The following is an 8,844-nucleotide window of genomic DNA, read 5'->3' on the forward strand; positions in this document are numbered from 1 at the left end:
TTTTAGTTGAGTCGCTCGGGTATAACTTGTTGTCCGTTAGTAAACTTTGTAATATGGGTTATAATTGCTTATTCACAAATGTAGATGTGTCTGTCTTTAGAAGAAGTGATGGTTCATTAGCTTTTAAGGGTGTACTAGACAACAAACTTTATTTAGTTAATTTTGTAAAAGAGGAGGCCAGTCTAGATGCATGCTTAATTGCTAAGACTAGCATGGGCTGGCTGTGGCATCGCCGTTTAGCGCATGTGGGGATGAAGAACCTTCACAAACTTCTAAGGGGAGAACATGTGTTAGGTCTAACAGATGTGCCTTTCGAAAAAGATAGACCTTGTGCAGCTTGTCAAGCAGGTAAACAAGTAGGAAATGCTCATCACAGCAAGAACGTGATGACTACATCAAGACCCCTGGAGCTGCTGCATATGGACCTCTTCGGACCCGTCGCCTACCTTTAGCATCGGGGGAAGTAAGTATGGTTTAGTAATTGTTGATGATTTTTCCCGCTTCACTTGGGTATTCTTTTTGCAGGATAAATCTGAAACCCAAGGGACCCTCAAGCGCTTCCTAAGGAGAGCTCAGAATGAATTTGAGCTCAAGGTGAAAAAGATAAGGAGCGACAACGGGTCCGAGTTCAAGAACCTTCAAGTGGAGGAGTACCTTGAGGAGGAAGGAATCAAGCACGAGTTCTCCGCTCCCTACACACCACAGCAAAACGGTGTGGTAGAGAGGAAGAACAGGACACTCATTGACATGGCGAGGACGATGCTTGGAGAGTTCAAGACGCCCAAGAGGTTTTGGTCGGAAGCCGTGAACACGGCTTGCCACGCCATAAACCGGGTCTACCTTCATCGCCTCCTCAAGAAGACTTCGTATGAGCTTCTAACCGGTAACAAACCCAATGTTTCATACTTTCGTGTATTTGGGAGTAAATGCTACATTCTAGTGAAGAAAGGTAGGAATTCTAAATTTGCTCCCAAAGCTGTAGAAGGGTTTTTGTTAGGTTATGACTCAAATACAAAGGTGTATAGGGTCTTCAACAAATCATCGGGTTTGGTTGAAGTCTCTAGCGACATTGTATTTGATGAGACTAATGGCTCTCCAAGAGAGCAAGTTGTTGATCTTGATGATGTAGATGAAGAAGACGTTCCAACGACCGCCATTCGCACCATGGCAATTGGAGATGTGCGACCACAGGAACAAAAGGAGCAAGATCAACCTTCTTCCTCAACAATGGTGCAACCCCCAACTCAAGACGATGAACAAGTTCATCAAGAAGAGGCGTGTGATCAAGGGGGAGCACAAGATGATCATGTTATGGAAGAAGAAGCACAACATGCCCCTCCAACTCAAGTTCGAGCGACGATTCAAAGGAATCATCCCGTCGATCAGATATTGGGTGATATTAGTAAGGGAGTAACTACTCGCTCTAGATTAGTAATTTTTTGTGAGCATTACTCTTTTGTCTCTTCTATTGAGCCTTTCAGGGTAGAAAAGGCCTTGCTAGATCCGGACTAGGTGTTGGCCATGCAGGAGGAGCTCAACAATTTCAAATGAAATGAAGTTTGGACATTGGTGCCACGTCCCAAGCAAAACGTTGTGGGAACCAAGTGGGTGTTCCGCAACAAACAGGACGAGCACGGGGTGGTGACAAGGAACAAGGCACGACTTGTGGCAAAAGGTTATGCCCAAGTCGCAGGTTTGGACTTTGAGGAGACTTTTGCTCCTGTGGCTAGGCTAGAGTCAATTCACATATTGTTAGCCTATGCCGCTCACCATTCTTTCAGGTTGTTCCAAATGGATGTGAAGAGCGCTTTCCTCAACGGGCCAATCAAGGAGGAGGTGTACGTAGAGCAACCCCTAGCTTTGAGGATGAACGGTGCCCCGACCACGTGTGTAAGCTCTCTAAGGCGCTCTATGGACTTAAGCAAGCCCCAAGAGCATGGTATGAATGCCTTAGAGACTTTTTAATTGCTAATGCTTTCAAGGTTGGGAAAGCCGATCCAACTTTATTCACTAAGACATGTGATGGAGATTTATTTGTGTGCCATATTTATGTCGATGACATAATATTTGGTTCTACTAACCAAAAGTCTTGTGAAGAGTTTAGCAGGGTGATGACTCAAAAGTTCGAAATGTCGATGATGGGCGAGTTGAACTACTTCCTTGGGTTCCAAGTGAAGCAACTCAAGGACGACACTTTAATCTCCCAAACGAAGTACACGCAAGACTTGATCAAGCGGTTTGGAATGAAGGATGCCAAGCCCACAAAGACTCCAATGGGAACAGATGGGAACTGACGGACACGTCGACCTCAACAAAGGAGGTAAGTCTGTTGATCAAAAAGCATACCGGTCTATGATAGGTTCCTTGCTTTACTTATGTGCTAGTAGACTGGATATTATGCTAAGTGTATGCATGTGTGCTAGATTTCAATCCGATCCAACGGAGTGTCACTTAGTGGTCGTGAAGCGAATTCTTAGATATTTAGTCGCTACGCCTTGCTTCGGGATCTGGTATCCAAAGGGGTCTACCTTTGACTTAATTGGATATTCAGACTCCGATTATGCTGGGTGTAAGGTTGATAGGAAGAGTACATCAGGGACGTGCCAATTCTTAGGAAGGTCCCTGGTGTCTTGGAGTTCTAAGAAACAAACTTCTGTTGCCCTATCCACCGCTGAGGCCGAGTATGTTGCCGCAGGACAGCGTTGCGCGCAACTACTTTGGATGAGGCAAACCCTCCGGGACTTTGGCTACAATCTGAGCAAAGTCCCACTCCTATGTGATAATGAGAGTGCTATCTGCATGACGGATAATCCTGTTGAACACAGCCGCACAAAGCACATAGACATCCGACATCACTTTTGAGAGACCATCAGCAAAAGGGAGATATCGAAGTGTTTTATGTTAGCACCGAGAACCAGCTAGCCGATATCTTTACCAAGCCTCTAGATGAGAAGACCTTTTGCAGGCTGCGTAGTGAGCTAAATGTCTTAGATTCACGGAACTTGGATTGACTTATAGCATACATGTGTTTTATGCCTTTGATCATGTTCCTTTATGCATATTGTTATTCATTTATGGTGTTCAAGTTGTACAAGCACTCCCCGGACCTCAAAAGTCCATGTGTGAGTGATGCACGTATTTAGGGGGAGATGTGCTACAACTTGACCCTTTGAGACTAACTGTGTGCTTGAGTTTACTAGATTTAGTCTCAAAGGTGGATTGAAAGGAAAATGTGAACTTGGACCATGAAAGACTTCCACTGCACTCCGATGAGAGGGTAACTTACTCCAAGTTCATCTCCATACTCTTATTGCCTTTTATTCTTATTTGAAGATTTTTGGTGAGGCAATGGGGTTTAAGGGCCAAATATGATCCCGTTTTGGTGCTTGATGCCAAAGGGGGAGAAGTTAAGGCCAAAGCAAGAAATGGATCAGCTACCACTTGAGAATTTTGAAATAAGTAGAGTTAGAGTTTTTGTTTTGTCAAAATACTCTTATGTCTCTTATTGTCAAAAATTGGTCTCTTGTGGGGAGAATGTTTGATTATGGGAAAAAGGGGGAGTTTTTGAATCTTTGATCAATTTCTCTTGGAATACCTTTCTCTATGCCTCAACAAGTGAATTTGACTTAGAGATAGGAAATTGAGTTTGATTTGCAAAAACAAACCAAGTGGTGGCGAAGAATGATCCAAATATGCCAAATTTGAATCAAAACAAATTTTTGTTCTCATTTGCATTGATGTTGCACTTCTATATGTTGCTTTTTGTTGTGTTGGCATAAATCACCAAAAAGGGGGAGATTGAAAGGGAAATGTGCTCTTGGGCCATTTCTAAGTATTTTGGTGATTAAGTGACCAACACAAATGGTTATGTGTTAAACTATGCCAAATGGTGGACAAAGTGCAAATCAATACAAAGGTATGATTCTAGATTTAGTACATTGGTTTTTGTGTACTAACATATTTGTCTAAGTGCTAGAATCAGAGAAAAGACAAATGGAAATGACTTGGCTCGAGCAGCCAAGGCTCTGCTCAATCTGGGTGCACCGGACAGTGTCCTGTGCGCCAGGCTGACTCTGGTGAAAAGGCTGCTCTCGGGATTTCGCCGACGGCGTACGGCTATAAATCACCGGACTGTCCGGTGAGCCAACGGTCGGCCGAGCCAACGGTCGGCCGCGCAATCCGCGCGTGACGCGTGGCCGGGCCAACGGTCTGATGGGGGCACCGGACTGTCCGGTGTGCACCGGACAGTGTCCGGTGCGCCAACAGCTCCAAATCATCAACGGTCAGCTGCGCCAGAATAGGAAAGAGATCTGCACCAGACAGTGTCTGGTGGTGCACCGGACTGTCTGGTGCACCAGTCGACAGAAGGCAAGATTTGCCTTCCTGGATTGCTCTCAACGGCTCCTAGCTGCCTTGGGGCTATAAAAGGGACCCCTAGGCGCATGAAGGAGTACACCAAGCACACTCTAAGCATTCTTGATCATTCACACTCCGTCTTTGCGCACTTGATTGACATTCTTAGTGATTTGAGCTCCTTGTTAGTGGTGAACCTTGTGTTATTCTTTTGAGCTCAAGTCTTGGCTGTGTGTGTGCGTATTGCTGTGGATTTGTGTGTGTTGCTCTTCCCACTCTTACATCTGTTCTTCTTTGTGATCATCTCATTGTAAGGGCGAGAGGCTCCAAGTTGTGGAGATTCCTCGCAAACGGGAAAGAGTAAAGGAAAAAGAACACCGTGGTATTCAAGTTGATCATTGGATCACTTGAAAGGAGTTGAGTGCAACTCTCGTCCATTGGGATGACACAACGTGGACTAGGCAAGTGTTGTACTTGGCCGAACCACGGGATAAATCTCTGTGTCTCTTGTGCTTGTTCTCACTGTGTCAATTGTGGTTCACAAGAGCTCTCCTTAGCCACTTGATTTTATTGTGCTAACACTTAATCAAGTTTTGTGGCTTTAAGTTTCAAGTTTTTACATGATCACCTATTCACCCCCCCCGTCTAGGTGCTCTCAGATTCATCAACTCAACCCATCCTCCTAAAAGCCAAGTGACTCCTTAATATCAAATCCAACTCTAGTATATGAAGCTCATGTCCAAAGTGTCCTTGGTTTAGGAGTTGTTTTGTTTATCCACAATTCCAAGCAAGATTTTCAAATCTCACTTAGGGTTTTGAGGTTAATCCAGTTCCTCAAATGATTCTTCCACTTGACCTACCTTTAAAGTAAAGTTGCTTTAGGTTCTAAGTCTTGCCTTTAGCATTTTAATACTTTCGACCAACTTGTCACTTGCTTAAGAGACGATTCCTCCTCACATGGCTTAAGCAAAGTTCTTAACCTAAATCCTATACTTTACTCACAACATCACACTCAATGCAAATTTTTGACCTAGTGAATGCATTCTAGGTGTATCAATCAAGTTAATGCAAGTGCAAATGATGACATGCCAAGGTTTTAGTTATCGTAACACCAGAGGTGTTATAATATACTTCACCTAACCGGTCATTTGAAGGTGTGGGACCCAAGCAACATACCAACACATATTATAGTCATTTCCAAGAGCTCAAACACTCAAGTGCTTAATAGAATCACTCCATGATTAGCTTAAATGTTTTGCGAAGTGTTTAGGTTAGTTAGACCGCTATTGCGCTTGTTCTAGGTGATCCCTAGTTAATTGCGTGAGTTTAGAAAAACCCACAAAACACCTCAGCTTTTGCGCGAGCCGTTGTAATTGTATCTATTGGGGTGAGAGTCTTGCGAGACCGCATCAACTGAGTTTGTGTTGTGGCCACCACCGTGTATCAGATGGAACGAGGCCCACGACATTTTGGCCTGAAGCTCGATAGTGAAGAAGACGGGGAGCGCCCGAGAGGAGGCCGGATGCAGAGCACCACTTGTGCGTGGAGAAGGCTCGCGACTCTCTATGGAGTTACTCGCCCGTGGTGCTTGGCCCTCGTGTGGGCTACCCTTTGCGTAGGGGCACCAACGAGGATTAGTCGGGAACTTGTGTGGTTCTAGATACCTCAGTAAAAATACCAGCATCGTCCACGGGAGTTTGCATCTCTACCTTTGCTCTTTACTTTTCGCATTTACATTAAGTACTTAAGTTTCAATCTCTCCTTTCTAGTTAGAATATTTAGGATTGGAACTTAGGTTGCAAAACTCCTTTTGCGGTAGAGATAGCAACACTTAGACAAAACCTAGTTTGCACTCTCTAGTTGTCTTACTTGCATAAGTTTTGTTCTAGGAATTTATTTGTGGCCTAGATTAGAGAAAGTTTTAAAAGTCCTAATTCACCCCCCCTCTTAGGCGTCACCTTTCCTATAAGTGGTATCGGATTCTGGTTTGGCTCATTTTGAACGTTTTAGCTTCACCGCTAATAGAGCCTACACTTTTAGAGAAAGAGGATGGATACCCATAGGCTACCACACTTCGACGACACTAATTTCCCTTATTATGGTGCTAGAATGGCTTGTTACTTAGAAGAAATTGATCTAGGTGTTTGGAGAGTTACTCACGATGGGATGAAACCACCAAAGAATTCTGAGAAGCTCACCGCGAGTGATGAAAAATAATACATTTGAATGCTAGAGCCAAAAAAATGCTTGTATGAATCTCTTAGCATAGTTATTTTCAATCAAGTATTCACTTCGAAAATGCGAATGAGATTTGGCTTAAATTGCATGAGCTCCATGACGACACATCCAATGTCTGTGATAAAAAACTTTTCCTAGTCGCGAATGAATATAATTCTTTTCAAATGAAAGAAAATGAGCGTGTTAGAGATACGTACTCTTGATTAAATTAGTTATCAATGAGCTCAATTCTATTGGAATTAATAAGCTAGGGGATGCAGACATTGTGAGGAAGATCACCTCTGTAAGGAAAATGGACCCCAGGCCAATTAGCTCAATAGGTTTTGGTGTTTGATTATCAACATAACATGTGGACTAATGTATTTCCCAAGTGTTTATGTGTTGTAGTTCACAAGATGCGAAGTGGATTGGACTGAGGCTCTGAAGATGCAACACCTCAAAGAAGACATTATAATACTCATAGAAGACATTACAAAGTCATATTGAAGAAACTTTATACATGCTAAGAGTCCAACACATCAAGAAGTAGAAGTGAGAAACAAAGCTACAAAACAAAAGTGAAGTTGCCAAAGTTGAGAGGAAGGGCTGACTGAATTGGAAGTGTTTCACAAAATTAAATCTACTCAAACTGACATGGCTTCAACTCTGAGATGTAGAGAATTTCATAAGCTTTCCAAAAAGTACAAGACCATCGAAATCGGAGTTCGGAGCTAAACGTTATGCCCACAATACAAAGTCGGAATTGCTGAAAAAACTGCAGCAGCATATGGGATGTCCAATGCACATTGGACTGTCTGGTGTGCCAAATTTGCTCAAACCGCTATGCCTTCAACTCTGGGATGTAGGACATTTCATAATCTTTCCAAAAAGTACAAGATCATCGAAATCGGAGTTCGGATCTAAAAGTTATGGCCAAAATACGACAAGCGAGCATGGGTTGTCCGGTGCACCACCGGACAGTCCGGTGCACCTGTCCCGTGCGCCGCAGAAAGCTGCAGAACTGCTTTCCAACGGCTATATTTGAGTTGGAGCTTATATATGCTTCACTCAACCAGCCATTTGGAGGTGTGGGAGCCCAAGAGACATACTAAGGAACATAGTTCACATTTCCAAGAGCTCATACACCTAAGTGCTTAATAGAATCACTCGGTGATTAGCGTAGGTGTTTTGCGAAGTGCTTAGGTTAGTTAGACCGCTCTAGCGCTTTCTCTAGTTAAATCCTAGTTAGTTGAGTGAGTTTAGATAAACCACACAACCCCTCGGATCTTGCGCGAGCCATTGTAATTGTACCGAGTGGGGTGAGTCTTGCGAGACCGTGACAACCACGTTTGTATCACGGTCGCCACCGTGTACCAAAGCGAACGAGGCCCGCAGCGTTTTCAGCTAGAAGCTCAATAGTGGAGATGGCGGAGAGCGTCTAAGAGAAGCCGAAAGCGGAGCACCACTTGCACGTGGAGAAGGCCCGTGGCTCTCTACGGAGTTACTCGACCAAGGTGCTTGGCCCTCGCGTGGGCTTTCCTTTGCGAAGGGCACCAACGAGGATTAGTCGGGACCTTGCGCGGTTCCGGATACCTCGGTAAAAATACCGGCGTCATCCACGAGAGTTTGCATCTCTTCCTTCTCTTTAGCTTCCACATTTACATTAAGCATTTAAGTTTCAATCTTGTCTTTCTAATTAGATTGTTTAGATTGAAACTTAACTTTCACGGTAGAGATAGCAAACCCTTAGACAAAACCTAGTTTGCACATTGTGAATTGATTATTTGCATAGGTTTTGCTCTAGGGATTTAATTGTTGCCTTGTTTAGTGAAAGTTTTAGAAGTCCTAATTCACCCCCTCTTAGCCGTCACCTGTTTCCTTCAATTGATATCAAAGCCTAGTTTGGCTCATTTGAAACGCTTTAGTTTCACCGCTAAAAGAGCTGACACTTTTTGAGAAAGGGGATGGATACCCATAGGACACCACACTTCGACGACACTAACTTCCTATATTATAGTGCTAGAATGGCTTGTTACCTAGAGGTCGTTGATCTAGGTGTTTGGAGAGTCACTCGTGACGGGATGAAACCACTCAAGAATCCCGAGAAACCCACCACGAGTGAGGAAAAAGAAATTCATTTAAATGCTAGAGCCAAAAATTGCTTGTATGAATCCTTAGCATGAATATTTTCAATCAAGTTTTTAAATTTAAAACTGCTAATGAGATTTGACTAAAGTTGTATGAGCAACAACATTGCCTAGTCTTAAATGAGTA

The sequence above is a fragment of the Zea mays genome, chromosome 7 (assembly GCF_902167145.1).
Source record: "Zea mays cultivar B73 chromosome 7, Zm-B73-REFERENCE-NAM-5.0, whole genome shotgun sequence".
Lineage (NCBI taxonomy): Eukaryota > Viridiplantae > Streptophyta > Magnoliopsida > Poales > Poaceae > Zea > Zea mays.